We start from the raw sequence: 19,130 nt of genomic DNA on the forward strand, positions 1-19,130 counted from the left end.
ATAATTAACTATACTTTAGATATCTACTGTTTATTAGGCAGGTACTAAGAATATACCAGAATTATAATGGCAAACATTTTTCTTTCTAATTCGATGAACTATTAGTATCTATAGTTGAAGATTTGTCAATTTATTCAATTGAGAAAAAAAAATAATCTATACAAACAATGTGTTATGATCAATTGTACAATAATCATAAGGAATTGTATAAATTATTGTGTGAACAGAACTATGATAACAATTATTTTCGTTCATTCCATAAATAAAATAAATGACTGATTCAACTGCAAATTCAAGCTACGAGTATAACAGATGAACAAGTGCTCTGACGTCCGTCGGAAATGGATGATTTTCATTGGTAAAAAAATCAATTTTATTTTAATTTATCATAACGTCAATTTTGCCATTTCCTTTACAACTTTCCATTGCATCAGAACAAACTGTTTCACTTTGTTGTAATATCGATTTTTATAAACAAATTCTGTAGCATATTTTTTTGATATTGCTAATTACCATAATAGTATGTTAAAGACTGTTTCCGAATTCAATCAAACAAACCGTGAACAAAAATTTTGCAACTACACCAACAAACCAAGAAAGAAAATCCGAATGAAACAATCAGATTGAACTAATTTAGGCCCGTTTAAAAATGTTTGAATTGAAAAACAAAAAACTAATTATTATAAGGACCACACAGAGGTTGGCAAATGTCAAATAACACCTGATATAATATTTATAATAAAATGAAAGCAAAATTGAAAATATTTAAATTAAATTCTAAATTTAAATTAAATCAAATAATTCTTATTTGTTTGTATATGTACCTAAACATATAGCAACGTTTGTGAAACATATGCTAAATGACAATATTTAATCAATTATATCGTTGTTGCGAGTATTTTTATATTTTTGCATTTGCACAGTTGTTTTGATCTTTTAAGTCAAGTTAAACGTTTAAGAAACTTTATTTCTAACGTTTTACCCTTAAAAAAATTTTGATCCAATTTTGAATTACTAAAAAGGAGTTGTTTTTGATGATAACATGCATTTTGGTCAAAATAAAAGATCGAAATTTGAGGCACAACTAAAAATATTACCTAAGAAAACACCAAATAACATGTTTCAACAAAACGAAGCATTAATATTATGAACATTTAATTTATTTTAGATACTATATTGTTTTTATTTTTTTATAGTTGATTGGCATTCAAAGGATTATTAATACCGATAACCGATACCGATACCGATGCACATTAGTCTTAAGGTTTTGAATGTTAAAATGATAGGGGAAAAACAGAGTTGGATAAAGCATTCCACATTCTCGATGTGCGATAGTTAAAAAATTAATCTCTGTACTTGACAGTACGTCCGAAACGGAGCTGAAAGGTAAACTGATGAGCATTCCTAGAAGGACGAGTATTACAGCTGAATTGTTTGAGGGGGGAATGCAACTGGCTAATTCGACAGAACACTGTTTATAAAAAATATCGGTAGAACAACGAAAGGCATGAACCATTGCGGCGGTGTTCGAGTGACGTAATTGTTTCGGTTATAGGTCTATCGCCTATTATTTTCAAAGATTTTTGTTGGATCATGTCCAAAAAAATTAAACTTTTTTTAGGGGAACCTGCCAAATATGAGAGTTATATTCGAGTTTTGGACAAATGAAGTCTTTGTAAATTACAGCCAGATCAGAAGGGGTACAAAATGTCTTGCACCGTCGGAGAAATCCTAAGCATCTAGCAACATTTTTGGCAATATTGAATATTTGATCATTCCATTAAAGCTGATCTGTGATACACATACCGAGTACCTACTGAAAGTTGATTAGTTTCCTGGATGCAAGTGCCACTCATAGATAGCGATATCGGGGGTGGGTTACGCTTTAACGACAGGAGACAGCATTGAGTTTTCGAAGCATTAAATTCTACACGGTTTTTAATTCCCCATTGGACAATGCTGTCGAGATCAGAATTGAATGGGTTTATCATACGCTGCCGTTGAAGTTCAACATCCGAAGGACAGGAATGTGAATCTAGAAACGAATATGAAAGGCCTAGGGTACTATCGTATGTTAATTAAAAATATAAGGAAGAGAACCGGAGACAAAACGGAGCCTTGGGGCGCACCAGCATTTATTTTATGAATTTTAGACTTGTAACCACCCAATACAACTTGTATTAAACGGTTAGAAAGGTAATTTCTAATCCAACGAAGAAGAGATTCATCAATACTAAAAGCATGCATTTTCGATAAGAGAGCTTGGTGCCAAACTCTATCAAATGCCTTTGAAATATCAAGTGCAATAATGTTACTTTCTCCTGAACAATGTAAAGATTTGTTCCACTGTTCGGTGAGATAAACCATGAGATCACCAGTGGGCCTATTGTTACGAAAGCCATGCTGCCGGTCATTAACGTCCGTTCTTCGATTTTTCTTCAGCTGATAATCAATCAGCGTTTCCATGACCTTGGACAGAAGGGACGTGAGGAGGTTTCGCCTTTTTAGGGGCAGGCTGTACAAATGCTGATTTTCCACCCGCTCGGAAAGAGACCTGTAGAGTAGGAAAGATGGAAAAGCTTACTCGGTGGTTTCGCAAGCGTTGAAGAAAACCTCTTCAGAACAATTGGGGAAATACCATCCGGGCCAGCAGATTTGTGTATGCCAAGGTCTTTCATGGCACTTTCCGGCAGCGTCGAATTAACAGCAAACTGTGCTGCAAGCAAATTGGCTTTATCGAGCGTTGGGACCGAGGATGACGTGGTGTTTCGTACGTTTTTTACCACTGACCAGAAATATTTACTACCTTTGGGACATTGTAATATTTTTTGTCTTAATTTATGATCAGGCAAACGTTTGGTTCGTCAAATATGAATATTGAATATGTTGATGAAATCTAATCTATTCATCCTTAAACTCTAAAATTTTGTTTTGTATGCCATTTGAAACCTTTAAGTAAAAAAGTCATGGAAGTGAAATTAAAGCTAATTAATGCAGTTTATACTAATTGAACACGTTCTAACCATCAAATTGTGTTTATTACTTAAAAAAATCATTTATTTTGTTTTAAACAATATTCAATGATAGATTTAATTATTTTTCATACTGATTACAAAACAAATTACAGTAAATAAAACCCAATATATTTTTGTTTTGGTTTGGGATAATATAAATGTCGATACTAAATTATTTTTTCCGTGACCTAAATTCTTATCTAATAAAATATAACAGCCTAGTTGTCGGTCTTACACCTTGAGTAATATTGTAACTGATCGAAAAAAAGTTATTCAAAAATATAAATTAATCAACTAGCGAAACGTAAAATTTGGCGTATTAACACGCAATATCCAACAGCGATAAATTCAAAGACCAGAGAAAGAATGCATCAATTTACGGTTAAATTATGCCAAGTGGAGCTTACACTATCGGTCTTTCCATCTTTCATGCTATGGAAAAGAATATGAGAGCACGACATCGTCATTCAACAATAAATTTCCACTGATAATAATAATTAAATATATTTCACTTTTTTTTAAATTTTAAACTGGCAATTTTAATTATGGAAGAATTAATAATATAAACAAAGTAAAAATATACATTTGCCTAAAAATCGTTTTCGAAAACAAACACACCTATTTAAAAATCCTACAACCCTCTTTACAAAAAAAAGCTTAATTATAAAGCAAAGTGTAACACGCAAAGTGTACCTTAATCATTTTTTCACTATACTCAAGAAAATTTTAAATGTTAACATTAACACTACAATATTTCACAACATAAAACAGAATTTACTTGTTGAAAAGATTATACATTCCATCTGACATTCACCGACGAGTTAGTCAACAATGAAAAGCAAACATTTGAACTAAAAATATACAAAAAATAGGTTTGTTCGTCAACTGATAATAATTTATTAAAGGCGGTACCTACTTATTGCTCTAGCGTTATATGTGAAGTAAAAAGTTTTTGACAAATAAATTTGGGCCAGAATTGGCATAAAATTTAAAAGTACTTGTGTTGTAAAAAGATTATGTGGCAAAATATTATATGACACATACAGTTGTGGACAAAAATTAAGCACACTTGAAGAATATAAGAAATAATGTTATTTTACTTGTATAAGTTTTATTCAACCATATTAAAAACTTAAAATTGTTACTCTAAATAAATAAATTTGCTTGCGTTTTGAGAAAACTGCGTAAGTTTGTAATTCAAACTATTTTTATCTTCACATAAATTTAACACATTTTAGTTCTAATACATTTGTTAATCCGTTTAGTTGAACAAAAGTACCCCTTTTGAGGTAATGGTATTTGTTGATATCAACTTATTAAATAAATTAAAATGTACTTAAATAGTCATGGCAAAAGGAGAATGGTGCTCTGAAGTTAAACAAAAATAATTTTGCAGATGAAAGACAAAGGAAGGACAGTTTTTGACATATCCAAGCTGTTAAAGTGCTCCAGAAAAATAGTTTACAACGCACTCTGGCATGTTGAAGAATTTGGAACCATTCAAAACATAAAGCATGTTCTCTATTGTTTAAGAAAATTATCATCAAAGACGGAAAGACGCCCGTTTAAATGAGAAATATTTAGGTGGTTGCGTTGCCCAGCAAAAGCCACTCGTTAAAAAAAACTTGAAAGCCAGATAAAAGCTTGCAAAAACAAATTTGAACAAACCACTCAGTTTTTGGAAAAACTTGATTTGGTTCGACGAATCCAATTTCTGTCGGTTTGGTTCAGATGGCAAAAAGTATGTATGGCGTCCACAGAATATGCAAACCAATCAAAAACGGTCAAACATGGTGGTAGGAATGTTATGGTCTTTGCTGCATTTTCCTAGCACAGTGTTGGTCCTATAGTAAAAATTGAAATAAAAAAGGACTAACATGTGTACAAAAGTATCCTGGTTCACCATATGATGCCATTCTCAGAAGAAAATTAACCACTTCTATGGAGATTTATGTATGGTAATAACCCTAAGCACACATGTGAAGAATTGCTTAGAGATCAATAAAATTAACGTTCTAAAGTGGTCAGTGCAATCACCCGTGTAACATCAAACTGAAAAAAGAAAGCGGAAAATGTGCAAGAATTATGGCAGTTCATTCAAGATGCATGGTATGGCATTCCAAGACAACGATGTGTGGCTTTGTTGAAAATTTTCCTAGAAGAATCAATGCAGTCATAAAACACAAAGGATTCCCTACCAAATAGTGAATCCTTCATAATGACAAGTGGAATACATTAAAAGTTATCCACATAAAACTAAGTGTGCTATACAAATCTCCAAATAAAAGAGGCTGTTTTTTATAGTTATATCTTGTGCAATATTCTTTTCCATAAAAACATGTATATCCCACCATATTGCACTCGTAAATAATATTAACTTGCAGCTTTCAACGAACAAAGACTTTTAAATACAAGATATTTCATTTCATCAAATAAGTGTGCTTGTTTGTTGTCCACAACTGTATATGTAAATAAATAAAACTTCATTTGGAGTCATATACAAACTTAAATATTATTCTTATCTTGATACAAAACTTTTTAACTAATACAACTACACATTTTTGTTTTTAAATTCCCATAAAAAGTTATTGTAAACTGTCCGAGTTATCGAATTGAAAATTTTAAAATTTTTCCCCGAATTTAAATGAAAGATTTTTAGAGAGAATCCGGTGCTTGTGTGTACTTACGTTCGTAGGTAAATTCGTTGCGGAAGCTTTTTTCTTCAAATAAATTTTGTTATACAGAGATAACACAGAAAGATGCAGAAATGACTCTTAAAATAAATGACTGGGCAGTTTTTTTTACCGTAGCAATTTAAAAAAATATTGAACATTTTTGTTAACCCATAATATTTCACGCTAGCGACTTGAATTAAATTTTATATTATATATTGTGACGGATACTAAGGTGATATAATTTTGAAACAAATTTAAATAACCCTTTTTTATAAATAATAAAAACTGACAAAAAGTAGTGGTCACTTCGAAAATTTTACGAACAAAAAATGATTTTATCTCCAAAATAATTCTATACAACGAAGAATTACGTTTTTGACAACTGGCCAAAAAATAAATTGACAGTTTTTTCAAAAAATAAAAACCTAAATATTGATTTTCGACTCAAATATCTTTTCAAAACTTAATAATAATAGCGTCAGACTAATTTCATCTTGTCGAAAATATTGTTTTCGATATTCAGTAAGACTTTTATAAGAATCCAACAGTCAGTTTTTTTTATAAAAATTAAAAAAAAAAAAAATAGTACGGAAAATTGGTAAAAATTGATATCCGATTCTTGATGTCTCGTGAATAAATGAAGACATTGACTTCAAAATGATTTCATTCCGTGCTAAATTTTATTGTTAACGTAAGATATTGTTCTAAGAAAAATCCAATCTGTATTTTGGAAAAATAGAACTAAAATTGTTAAAAATTGCTTTTTTTTCGTTAGCAAAAAAAGATTTTGAAATGAAACTATTTCATTATATGCAACATATTTTTGGTAATTTTTAGTTAATCTTTTAGAAAAATTCAATTGACAACTTTAAAAAAAACACGAAAATCTACAAAAACAACAAAAAAACTGTCAAGCAATTATTTAATTCACACAAAATATCGTTATGAATATTTTGTCAAAGTTCAAAATTCAATGGTTCAAAAATGTTAATATTTTCAATAAGTTCCAATTTTTAAAAATTGACAATAGCAATCAGATAGGTAATTATTTTTTTCCAAAACCGCTCAGTAAAGGAGTAACGCTACATAACAAAAACTCTGTTAAAAGGAGTTTTTAAAAGTTTTGATGTGTTTTGATACCGACAAATCTGTCTTGTGCATTACAATTAACCTTTGTTAGATCCAACAATAACCATAACTTCTAACCTGCTGTCTGATGTGGGACCCTTTGACCTTTTCGACAAGAATTGTTTGCCCTTTATCTGAGAAATGATGATTCTGGATACGATTCCATACTTATGTATATTATATTACATACATATATTATAAGCCGTGTTTTTTTGGTAAGCAAAAACGATCTGCGGTAGTCCGGTTTTTATATTTGAAAGTTGATACAATTGAATATTTGCAAAAATAGTTTATCCAAAAATTCCAAAAAAATAGCGAAATTTAGACCAGGGGTGAAATCGTGTAAGCTGGGGGGTCATTCCGTGAAACGATTATCGTTAAACGATAGCGTTTTGACAATAGTCTCACTTCACGTTAGACGATAATCGTCAAAGTGATATCGTTAAAACGATAGCGTTTGCACGATAGCTAAACAGGTATCGTCTGTCATTGGTTTTAAGTACTAATTAAGCAAATTAAAATATTTTTCGGGACAACTGAGTTTTGTTACAATGTGAAAATGATAACTCAGAAAAAAATTAATACGCTTATTGAAAAACTAAAGAGATAAATCAGCCCCTCTTACTCTTATTTCTCACTTGGCGTAAAATAATTTTAAATATTATAGTTTTGTTCAAAGTTTTTTAAAAGAGGCCTTTATAAATTTATTGGAAACAATAAATTTGCCAGACTGTTTGCTGTAACCATTAAAACTTTGAGTGGCGGAGAGTTCCAATGTTCTTGCACGAAGCTAGCTATCAAAAATAGTTTCAGACACAAATAACTTACATGTTAAAATTATAGTTACGTCGACGGCAAAAAATAAAAACAGCAACAGTAAGAATAAAAATAAACACAACAAAATAGTTGGTAAGTTTGGTAAAAAGCCATTTGTTGCATATTTTTACAATTTCCCATAGACAAAAACCAAGTTTAATAACATTTTCAAGTTATCTTTCGTTGAGTTTATTTTGACATTTCAGTAATCTTATACTAAAAACGATACTAACAAAGTTACTTGAAGCAAATTATTGGCGATATCGTTTTGAAAATTAGGGAATGACTCCCCTGACTTTTGATAGTTGACTATCAAGATCAAGAAAAAACGTGTGTGTAATGTGACAGCCAATTTCAAAGTTTTTACCAAACAATTTGACATGAAATAAAAACTTCAAAAAGGGGGTTTGTTAGTAGACTACTACATTAACATGCGGTGTTGAAGCGAGCTTGAAGCTCCCCTAAATTCTTTATATACTTGAATCGAGTTGAAATGCGATTGATTTGCCTCGATTCTGGGCGGGGATCGGAGTCGAGTCAAAGTTTGTGAAGAAAAACCTGTGTGGAGGAGTTGGTTTTACAGATAATGGATTATGGTCTGTTTACTTGCATGTTTGTGTACACAAAATTTTGTTTTGTTTTAATCAAATTAAAAAAACAAAAATTGCACAGGGAGCAGGTAGCATATTCTTATATGGTGCTGAACTATTCAGTTCTTCATTGTATAACACGAATCAAACTAACTCACTTGCACTTCATAACAAACATCGAGACACCATTTGCATTTTAGAAAGTGCTCTCAAACTTAATCATTTTTAAATCTTTTATTGCGGTGGAAACACCAAAAAGATTTATTTAATCTAAACTGAGATAAACCTTCGGTGAAAACTTAATTATCTTTTTTATTGTTTTCTCTTGCAAAATAAGCCCAGTTGGTTTATTTTCATCAACAAAACTAAATAATATCAGCAGTAACAGATTGATTTTTTCCCCAATGGAAAACACAACGAACAGAGCCATCAAGATGCAAATGAAATATCAATCGTACCAACATATGAGAACAAAATCATATAAGATCTATTCGAGACTCTTAAAAATGTCAGAAACCTATCCGTATCAAGATTCTACTTTAACTTTTGTCGGTAGTATTCATACTGCAGATATTGTTTTAGTTATTCGTGTAAAATCCTACTATATTATTGATAGATTTTCCAACAAAACACGGGTTTTATAAAAACTCCAGTCTATCACATACACAACTGCCATGAGCAAAGAGGTACCGGCGAAACTCCACCAAAAACACTAATAAAAAATATAATTCTCCCACCAACAGGACATACTCAAAATAGTTTGTTTACGCGGATATGCATTTCTCTACCGGTCTCTATTTTTTTTGTTCATATTAAGGGAAATAAAAAGTGAATTTCAAAAACCTACATGTGTAACAGGGACAACTTTTTTACAGATTTTTCTAAAAGAAATTCAAATAAAAACCTATTTAAATTCACATAATTTAGTCTTGGAATTATATTAATTAACATTTTATGTTTTTTATTCCAGAAAACAGAGAATTTTAAATTTTATTTCAATCAAAATTTTCAACAAATAATTTTGAACAATTATTACATACTGTATTATACAACCCACACTCAAATTTACATTTAATATCGATATTTTCTTATATTATAAATCTATTAAAATCCAGCTGATTTTAAAATATAATAAATATGATTAAAACTAATTTCAACAATAGAACCCACTTTCTAACATTTAAGGATAAAAATAGCTAGCTATATATTTTTTTTTCTTTAATATGCGCACTTATCATTGTTATCATAATGAAACAAATTAATAATCCAACAATGTTCCTAATTATCAAAATGAACAAACACGATCCACCACAAAAACAAAACAAAAAATATATTGAACCTATTCAAATAACTGGCAGTGTGTGTTCTAATTAATCATAAGATAGTATAATTATTATTTTTTTATTAACTTGTGATCATTTTTCCACAATTTCACAATTTTTCCTTCCACATACATACATACATATGTACCTATACCTAAAATGTACACCCACGTACTATGTACCTACCTACTTCTACAAACATGAGAAAAAAGTAGTTCCATACTCCTAATCGTTTTTTGAACCCTGCTTTATTTGTTTTATTACAATAAATATATCCATTCAAAATCAACTTAAACACATTTGTTTAAATAATATTCAATAAGATTTGAAAAATAAAATTAAAAAATATTTAATGTAAGTTCATATTATTAAGAAGGAAACCTTGCATTCGGATAAATATATTGTCCAAGTCACCCTGCGCAAACTCCATTTTTCCTATTTCTCAAATAAATCGTGAAAAAAAAAGAAATAAACCACACAAAATTACATACATACACATATATACATATAGATAAATATGTACAAACATACATATGTAGATAATATAATTTCCGACGCACTTCTTTAAAAATTTAGAATTGAGAATTTTAAAAAAAATCACAAATTATTTTAAATGCAAAATTCAAGTTCATCTTCTTTTGTATTTTGTACTCGTATTTTTAAAACTACCGGATTTAAATTTCGGAGAGGATTAAGGATCTTCTAGTAAGAGAGATAACAAAAGAAGACAGATGGAAAGGAAAATTCCCGAATAATAATAAAATCAGTGCAAGGATAACTTAAATTCAAAATTAAATGGACTGCGAGTTACATAAATCCTCCATTAGAATTAATTTTTTTCTTGATATCGCATTAAAACAAAACACTTAAACAATAAAATTAATGTCCTTATTTCATCATAATCATCATCACGGTCATTTCTTCATTTTTTCTCTTTTTCTGAATCGAAATTAGAACTTATTCCGATCACACACATTTTGAAATTTCATTTCATTTAATTTATACATTTTCCATATGAATTTTTCCACATTATTTATTATTTTATTTCCATCAGCATTGAGGTTAGCAAATAATTATTCTATTCTTTTTTCTAATTTAATTTATGAACTTAGAATGCATGGGAAAATGGAGAATAAAATATTTAAACACAAAAATTACTTAATATAATAATTTTTATAAGAAATAATAAAGAGAACATTTACTTGTTTCACTCTTCTTAAGGTTTGCAGCTGGAACTTTTACGTTGAAACGTCCTATGATAACCGAACACCGAATGAAACTGAACGCAGGCGATTCAGTTTTTCTCTTTAGAACCCTATTGTGCCATCGCCATGCCGTGTCATGACGAATCCGAATACCGAACACGAACAGCTTTAGCTCACAGACTCACAGAATCACCAAAAGCATTAGAATACCGCCAGAGAGCCGGGGGAGGTCGACGAAACTGCCTTGCCGCGCTGCACCTCGCCACGCCACCGGTTGTACCATGCCATGCCATGTTATCGAAAAAAAGAACATTGCTTTTGAAATTCAATGGAAGACACCGGGTACCAGCTACCAGGAGCTGAGTGCGTTGGGACTTGGGAGTTGAAAGTTGTAAAAGAAGGCATGGTTAATCTGTCAAAAGCAGACTCAGACTAGAAATAAAAAGAACTCTGGGTAAGAAGACTAAAATAAAGTACACGGTTGGGTTGAATATTGTGGTTCTAGTAAAATATTATTTCATGTAAAAAGGATAATTGACGTCGAAAGTAGATAAAAAGGAACACATTTCATTTGATTTAAATTTACAAAAAATTATTACAATATAATTCGAGTCTGACTTCAAAATTCATCACGTTAGGTTTTAGGGAATTCCCTTTTAAAAATTTGCTCAAGGCTTTTTGAGGCTATCTACATTTTTTTTTTCGATGTTAGGGGCCTGTTATTGCTATCATTGAAATCGATCCGGGAAAATTTTGGAATCGATATTTGAATAAGTTTCCCTTCGATTAGAAATGATAAGTAGGTATAAACTGATCGATCGGAAATCAACCAAAGAATTTTTTTGAGGATTTTTTTTTCCTAAAAATGTTTTTGTCTATTTTCCGCACTTTTATGTTCAAAAGTAAAACGAATCGTTCCACTGATTTGCGTTCTAATTTCACACAATTCCAATCACAGGTTCCTGTAAGTAAAAGTTTTTCAGTGGATTTCAGAATATTTTTTTTCAATGACAGAAACTTTAATGATAGAGCTATAAACGACCTGTCAAGAAAATTCCAATGTTTGTTTTCAATGATGAAAACCAATGATAGCTACAACTGGCGCCTTATAAGCAATCAGGGGCGTCTTTAGACTTTTGGGGGCCTTGGCCAAAAAAAAATAGGTATATTATATTTTTTTAATTCTTTAGGTTAAGAAAATATTTTTAAAATGAAATTGTGTATTATATAATTTAAAAATTTTTACTTTTTAAAAAGAACTTAAGAAAAACAGACATTTTGTGTACTTTTATAATTTTTTTTAAAATTTACTTTCAATAGTTAAACATTTTTCTTTACAGTTGATTTTTGATAATTTTTATTGTATTTTTGATTGATTTCTAATGTTTTTATATATTTTTTTAAGTTTTATGTAAACATATTTTTTTATATTTGTTTTTATTTGGTTTCTCTTTTAGATGCATATGTAAGTTTAAGTATACAATAAAATATTGTTGAAGGCATACTTTTCTGACTTTGTCAGTTGCAAATTGATGAATTAAGTCATCAAATTCAATTTCCTGCAGTAATTTATTTTCCATTGATAAAATTGACAAGCCGTTTAGTTGTAGCATTGTGCTTCGAAGTTAATGTTTTATCCGGTTCATTCAAAAAATCTACAAACAGTTTCTACATTTGGAAATGAGTTTAAAATTTCATCCACTGTAATTAGACACTACAATTGTGATATTGTAATAAGATCTTCATTTTCATCTTTGTTGAATTCTTTTAAATTATGTACGAGGTGCAGGCATTCTACCGCAAGTTTTTCTGCATTGACATCTCTATGATATCTTTCTGTTCGCAAGAAATTTGCAACTCCTTTGAAGTCAAATATTGCAACCGACAAAGAAAGCCAAACAAAGCATTCATTTCTTGATAGCAATTGGATCGTATTTTTAATTGCAAAGTAATAGTGTCTTTAATTTGAACTTTTCTTCTAAGCTGGACGGATGGTGCAGGACCATCAAAAAATGTGGCACTTCGTACTATTTTTCGTTGCATCAAGACTTTATAATTAGCATCCGGATTTTGGCCTACGCTTCAAATTTATCACATTTCACCCTTAGGTCATTTATGAAATAACATAGTGAACAAAGAAAATTGGCAGCAACGTCAATCGTTATTGTTTCCCTTTGAAGGCTCTTGCTGGTTTTATGAATTCTTTCTAATACTGTGCTCTAAATTTCTGTTAAAATAAGGAGCTCCAGTTTTGACATTTTCTTAGACAGGCTGTGTCTGGAGCTTGCTCTGGATCTCTAGAGATAGATATCAAGGCTTCAGTAATTTGCTTATAACCATGATAGAGCGCGTTAACTGCATCCGTTCGTATAGACCATCTTCTTTCAGAAAGGCTTTTAAGAACTCTATCTAGAAGCAGAAAAAAAGTTGTATATTTTTTGAACTACTTGAAAGAAACTTGTTGCCTCCTGCACACAACCAGCCGCATGAAGGCCTTCTAAGTTAAGAGAATGCGCTGCGCAATGTGCTCCGAAGGTAGAAAATTCACACTTCTCCTTTAACCTTGCTTGCAAACCAGAAAATTTTTCCGACATATAAGACGCGTTATCATAGTTTTGTCCTCTACAATCCTCTATTGAAATATCATGATTTTCCAGAAATGTCAAGATTGTGTCAGCCAGTATTCAGATTTATCCACGTAAAAAGGTATACATTTTAAAAACGTTTCGATGAGAACAAAATTTTTCACATACCGAATTACAAAAGTCAACTGGTCGATATGAAAAAGGTCGGGTACTGTCAACACTTTGCCCAATTTCACCCAAAAATTTTAATTAGGACCTGTTTTCCCATTATGTCAATGAATTTTTTAACACTTGCAAATATTTGCTGGTAAATAGGAAGTGTATCACTTTCCTGAGTTCCCACATTTTTTTGAATGATCTGCGATGAATGAATCAAATTCACCTAAAAGTTGCAGGAATCCCAAAGAATTTCCATTGTTAGGTGACCCAATGGTTTCGTTAGGAGAAATCCGAGTTACATATTTTGTATTTTTTTTTCTATTATAAAAGCTTCCCCAAGCAAAATTAAAGATGCATGTTGCTAGAAGTTCAAGATTTTGAGGCTGAAAATTTCAACGGAAGGCAGAGTAAAATGAAACCTGTTTTTCTGTTACTGTCAGTGTCTGCTAACCTTATTTCGTTTTCTATATAATTCATTCACTTTGAGTTTTTGGATTTGGGGGCCAAATAATTACGGGGCCCTGGCCCACCGGGCTCATGCTTAAAGACGCCACTGTAGCAATTCTATTATATCGAGTTTTTGAAATATATATACATAAAATTAATGTTGAAAACAGGTATTTTTAAAACTTCAGCAAATAATTAAAATTAAAGCTTGGATTCAAAAATAGCACTAAAAATTAAGTCCAAAACCTATTTCCCAAAACTATTAAAGTATCAAATTCAAGTCTTTTGAAACTTCATATACAACTTAGTTTCCAAAAAATCACTTCAGGTGAAATTAAAGCAGCTGTCATTGTATCACATTAGTCAATAAATAATTCAGTTGATTGTCGAAGTTTGTATAATTTTCTATGTCTTTATTTGTTCTATGGTTTTCAATAAAACAAATATAAAATATTAGTGGTTTGTATTCGCATTGTATTGATGCACATAACAGCTAGGTGCAGATTTGTGGTTCTTTGCGATATAAGCAGTTGCCGGAGTATCGTTTGGGAAAAACTCTGACGTCGAAGCTTAGCTTTTGAATGTTTCAGTTTTTAAAAGAATATCATTTTACTTGAAGTATTATGGAGAAGACATTGGACTTGCCGAAAAAATCATTTCAAATACTTTGTCCGTTCCTTAAACTATAAAGTAGAAGCTCTGACTTCTCACGAATCACGCGCAAGAATTTAAGGTTTATTTGCTTTGAGTGAAAATATTACTGTTTTTAAACAATGTCCTTTTGTCAAATTCAAATCACACCAACTTAATCTAGTCACAAAAATCGAAAAGACGATGAAAATTCATTTCGATTTTAGTTAAAAAGGAATGACATCGTTTTCGATAAAAGGGATTTTCAGAACTCAAATTTATATTTTGATTCTAATTCAATTTAATTTCGAGTTAAATGTTGAACCTTGCTGATAGATTCAAATAAAACACACCACTAGTCCCAATTTCCAGAAACTCAGTGAAATATAAAAATTCTTTAAATTTAAATTTAAACCTAATAGAGAAAGATTTCTACTTTTCAAAATATTTAACAATTTATTGTTTAGAGATATTTTGAGTTTAAGTTAGGCTTAAAAACCCGTTTTTGGTTGTTTTAAGCATTGTTAAAGGGGTATATTTTAAAAACATGAACATTTGAATTCTTTAAAAAAGTTATTTTTCGTTTTGTTTGTGACTTAAGTAAACATCTGGGTATCAATATTGTGCTTTCCTTTAATCAATTGAATAAGCTGTGTTTGCTATCATTGAAAAAAAAAAATTCCATAACATTGGGCTATATGCACAAACGATAGTAAATGATTTTACTGGAAAAGTTCATAGTACTTACTATTTGTCGTCGTATGCATAAAAACAAAGTAAATAGGTACTCGAACAATAGTACTTACTCGTATTATAAGAAACAGCTACGGATGAAATTTTCTAGTAAATACTTAAAATGCTTTACTGCAGTTTTTTCAGGTAAATATAAACCAACCTTGATATTTTATAGTAATTACTTTTGTGTTTTGAAAAGCAACATATTTGCATTATATCCAATTTCAAAGCAAACGGTACATTTTATTTATTATAAATGGCAGAATTTCTACCTATTAGCTTAGAAAAAGTTCACAAGGAACGAAGGCTGGCCAGAAGTAACAATTTACAAATGTTTTACCATTTTAAAAAAGAAAACGTTGAGTATGGTTATGTGAGTATTCAATAAGTAAGAAATTAAATTTAAAAATTATTACAACCAATATAAAACATTAAAAAGTTACTCAAACTGAAAAAATAAGTGAAGCAACTTTCTCTAAAGAAAAGATGCGAATCATGCCTATTACCGATGTCGTCTGAGTTTTCGACGAATCTCGTTTTCTCGGACGTGTGGTTTTTTAAGTGGCATTCCATAAGTTCTTCGAAACGTCGAATTTGTAACAGATCTTTAAATGATGAAAAAGTAACAAACACCTGTTAAAATGAAATTAAAGTCTAAATAAAAAATCATTGTTCAATGTTTAACAAGTACGGTTTTAGTTAATTATTGGTAAATAAATGAGTAATTAAAATGATAAGTGTGGAAATGTATTACAACACGAGTAGCGATAGTGATGATGATGAAGAAGGTGGAGTGCGAAGTTTTGAAAAAGCACAATTAATTATAAAAATAAATTAGATACGAAAAACCTCAAATCCATTTGATTTGCCTATTTCTTTTTAAGTTTTAGAAGATATTCTGGTATCTCAAAACAGATGATTTTTGAACTCTTGCAGTTTTTTACATGGTGGTTTCTTGTAATGAGTTGTACGTAAGCTTCTTTTCTTGGGTTTCTATGTGTTTCTTTTTTATTTCTAGTTCCATCATTTTTATTTTATTTGTTTCTTTTTTTGTGCATCTTTGTCCATAAGCCATTCAAGCCATTTGCAAACCTCTCCAGGTGAACAGCAAGGGTCCTCCTCAAAGGAATTCCATTCCCCTTTTATATCAGTTTTGTTGATTAACTTCAAAAATCTCCTAGGCAACTGCTCGTTGCTCTCCATCAGCTCGACGAGGGCCTGGAACTGATTCTGATTTGTTAATTTCAACTGCAAATGTGAACAAATATTTTGTTTTTATTTATCGCAAATAAAGTCCTAATAAATTATTTAACAAGAAACTTACAGTTTTGCCAACTTCCATTTCTTCGACGTGAGCAAATTTTCAAACGAGAGATACCGTCGTATTTTTCATTGTCGCCGTTTTCTTTCGCCTTACGGAATGCTGAAAGAAAGCGTTTAACACACTTGACGTTTACACACGACAACAAAACAAGTGACAAAAGTTGAAAACGACTTATAAAATGCAGATTGTGTCTTGTCGTATATTTTGGTGTCGTTTACGACTTCGGTAATAGGTGTGAATATTTTTAAGATATGTATGTTGGATATCTAGGGTTTCAAGTTGTCGTTGGCATATCCATTTTTCGATATATCCGTTTTCAATATTAGAATTTACTTTATAGAATGACTTTAACTTTTACAAAGTCCAAAACAAAGGAACAATAAATTACTAGTAGGTACTTCAGTTCTATGCATTTCGCTTAAAACTATCAATTGTTGATGCTTTCGCCTTAATTACGCCAAAAATGGGCCAAAACATCAAGCTAAAAAGAAATATGGCTGTTATTTACCATCTATTTACAGTGTAAACTTATATTTAATATTTTTTAAATACACCCCTGCTGGTTCCATTACAAAACAAATTTATTGACGTGACAAAAAAAAAACAGAAAACTATTCACCAGATTTTTTTCTCAAGGATTCAGTAGGTTACCCTTAAAGCTGACAATTAAATACCTCTTTAACTTCCCACATCAAAAGTCTAAACCAAAAAAAAAAACAACAATAATGCGCAGGACGGATATGAAGAGAAAGAAGAGAAGCATTTCTTTTATTTTGTTTTAAATATAAAAATAAATCAAGCATTGACAAAACGGGCAAGACTCTTTACCGAGAGAGGGTACAAATTTGCACAGCACATGTTCCAGGTTCCTGCAAGTGTGGCACATCAACAACATAATAGACCGTCAACAAAAAAGCCGAAACAACATACCTACAACTATTCAACATAATTATTTATAATATTTAATGTTGTATGTAAGTCATTATTTATATATATATATACAAGTAATTAATAGAACTTCGGTTTTTAGATAAGCAGGGTGTTTTCGTTTGTATTGGGAAACACAAATTCCTACTTATAGATAAATAAATTACGAGATTAAAGTCTGTATTATGCAAATTAGTTTGGAGTTTTATTAAGGGAGCCTTCAGCAAAAATCGTTTTTATCAAGCAACAGATTAATTTACAGGAGACAAGGAATCGGTTCAAAATAAGTGTTTTGAAACAATAACAAGTAGGTACATACACTCCGTTTCAACTGAATACGCACACAAGTTTTTGAAAACACTTTTAACTTTTTTTTTAAATATTGATGGGTATTGTGCCATCTGTTGGAGCTAACCGTTCCCTTAAGATGTTAAAAAAATAATTATCTAAAATCAACCACTTGCAAAGCTTTCTACTAGAAAAAATTAAATATTTTTTGAATCAACTGAGTAGGTACAAAAATTAAAATTGTTTTTGAATTAGTATAAAACAAGTTTCCTTTACTCATTTCGTAAGTAAGTTCCGATAATCCTACAGTCTTAAGATACAGTTCAACGATACCTCACTAAACGCTTACTTAATTGCAGAAATTATATTTAAAAAAACTGTCAATTCGCTTTTTCCCAAAAATTTAATGAATGTTGACAACAATTATTTTTAAAAGATAAAAGTTTTTTTAAAGCTAATATGTATCTTAAAGTTTTGAAAATACATTTGAGGCGAAAATCAATTTTTAATAACTTTTATCAATGTTTTTGTTTAGGTTTTTAAAAATTGACAAAAAAAAAAAATTTCTTGAGAGCCCTTTCTACATCTTTTTGCATTATTATCTGTAAAACAAAAATTATTTGAAGTCGATATCTCTGCTGGTTCTTGAGCTATGGACTACGAAAAAACGTCGCGATCGTACGGACGTACGAACGTACACACACGCACGGGCATCTTTCTAAAAAATTTTAATTTCGACTCTAGGGATCTTAAAACGTCGAGAAATATGAACATTTTCAATTCAACAAATCTGACCCATTATTTATTTATTTATTTAATCTACAAGCAATATTACAGCTAACAGATATAAGCACTCCAAGAGCAAATTAAAAAGTGAATAAATATAATACTTCAGTTTAAAATTTATTACGATTAAGATTAAAAAAGTCAATATTTGAAGACTTCATTGAAATATACAATAGATCTGATAAAGTTTCATTAATACCAAAATTTTTCATGTGAATTCTTTGGAATAAGAAGAATCTAGCTCTCATAGACCTAGAGGGAACATAGATTGGTACCAAGGTAAGAATAGATGGACATTTAATATGGTGGCATAGTAAGTATCTAATAAGCATTACACTATGAACTTTCCTTCTTGATTGTAACGACTTTATTCCAAGTAATTGGAATCTAGCCTCATAAGTAGGACTAAAGTTCCAGCAGATTTTCTTAAATATGTATTTTGTAAATCGTCTTTGAATCTTTTCAATCCGATCAGAATGAACTATAGAAATAGGAATCC

At 30.5% G+C, this 19,130-nt stretch overlaps 1 protein-coding gene across 1 annotated transcript in view; it reads right to left on the minus strand.

Annotated features, from left to right (window-relative positions):
* LOC129946950 (uncharacterized) overlaps positions 1-10,890 on the minus strand; it is a 70,890-nt gene extending 60,000 nt beyond the window's left edge. Inside the window, exon 1 of the mRNA XM_056057333.1 lies at positions 10,748-10,890. The gene's annotated coding sequence lies outside the window, so the exon portion shown is untranslated. The remainder of the gene's footprint in view (positions 1-10,747) is intronic.
* Between the last annotated feature and the right edge of the window lie 8,240 nt (positions 10,891-19,130).

The sequence above is a fragment of the Eupeodes corollae genome, chromosome 2 (genome assembly GCF_945859685.1).
Source record: "Eupeodes corollae chromosome 2, idEupCoro1.1, whole genome shotgun sequence".
NCBI lineage: Eukaryota > Metazoa > Arthropoda > Insecta > Diptera > Syrphidae > Eupeodes > Eupeodes corollae.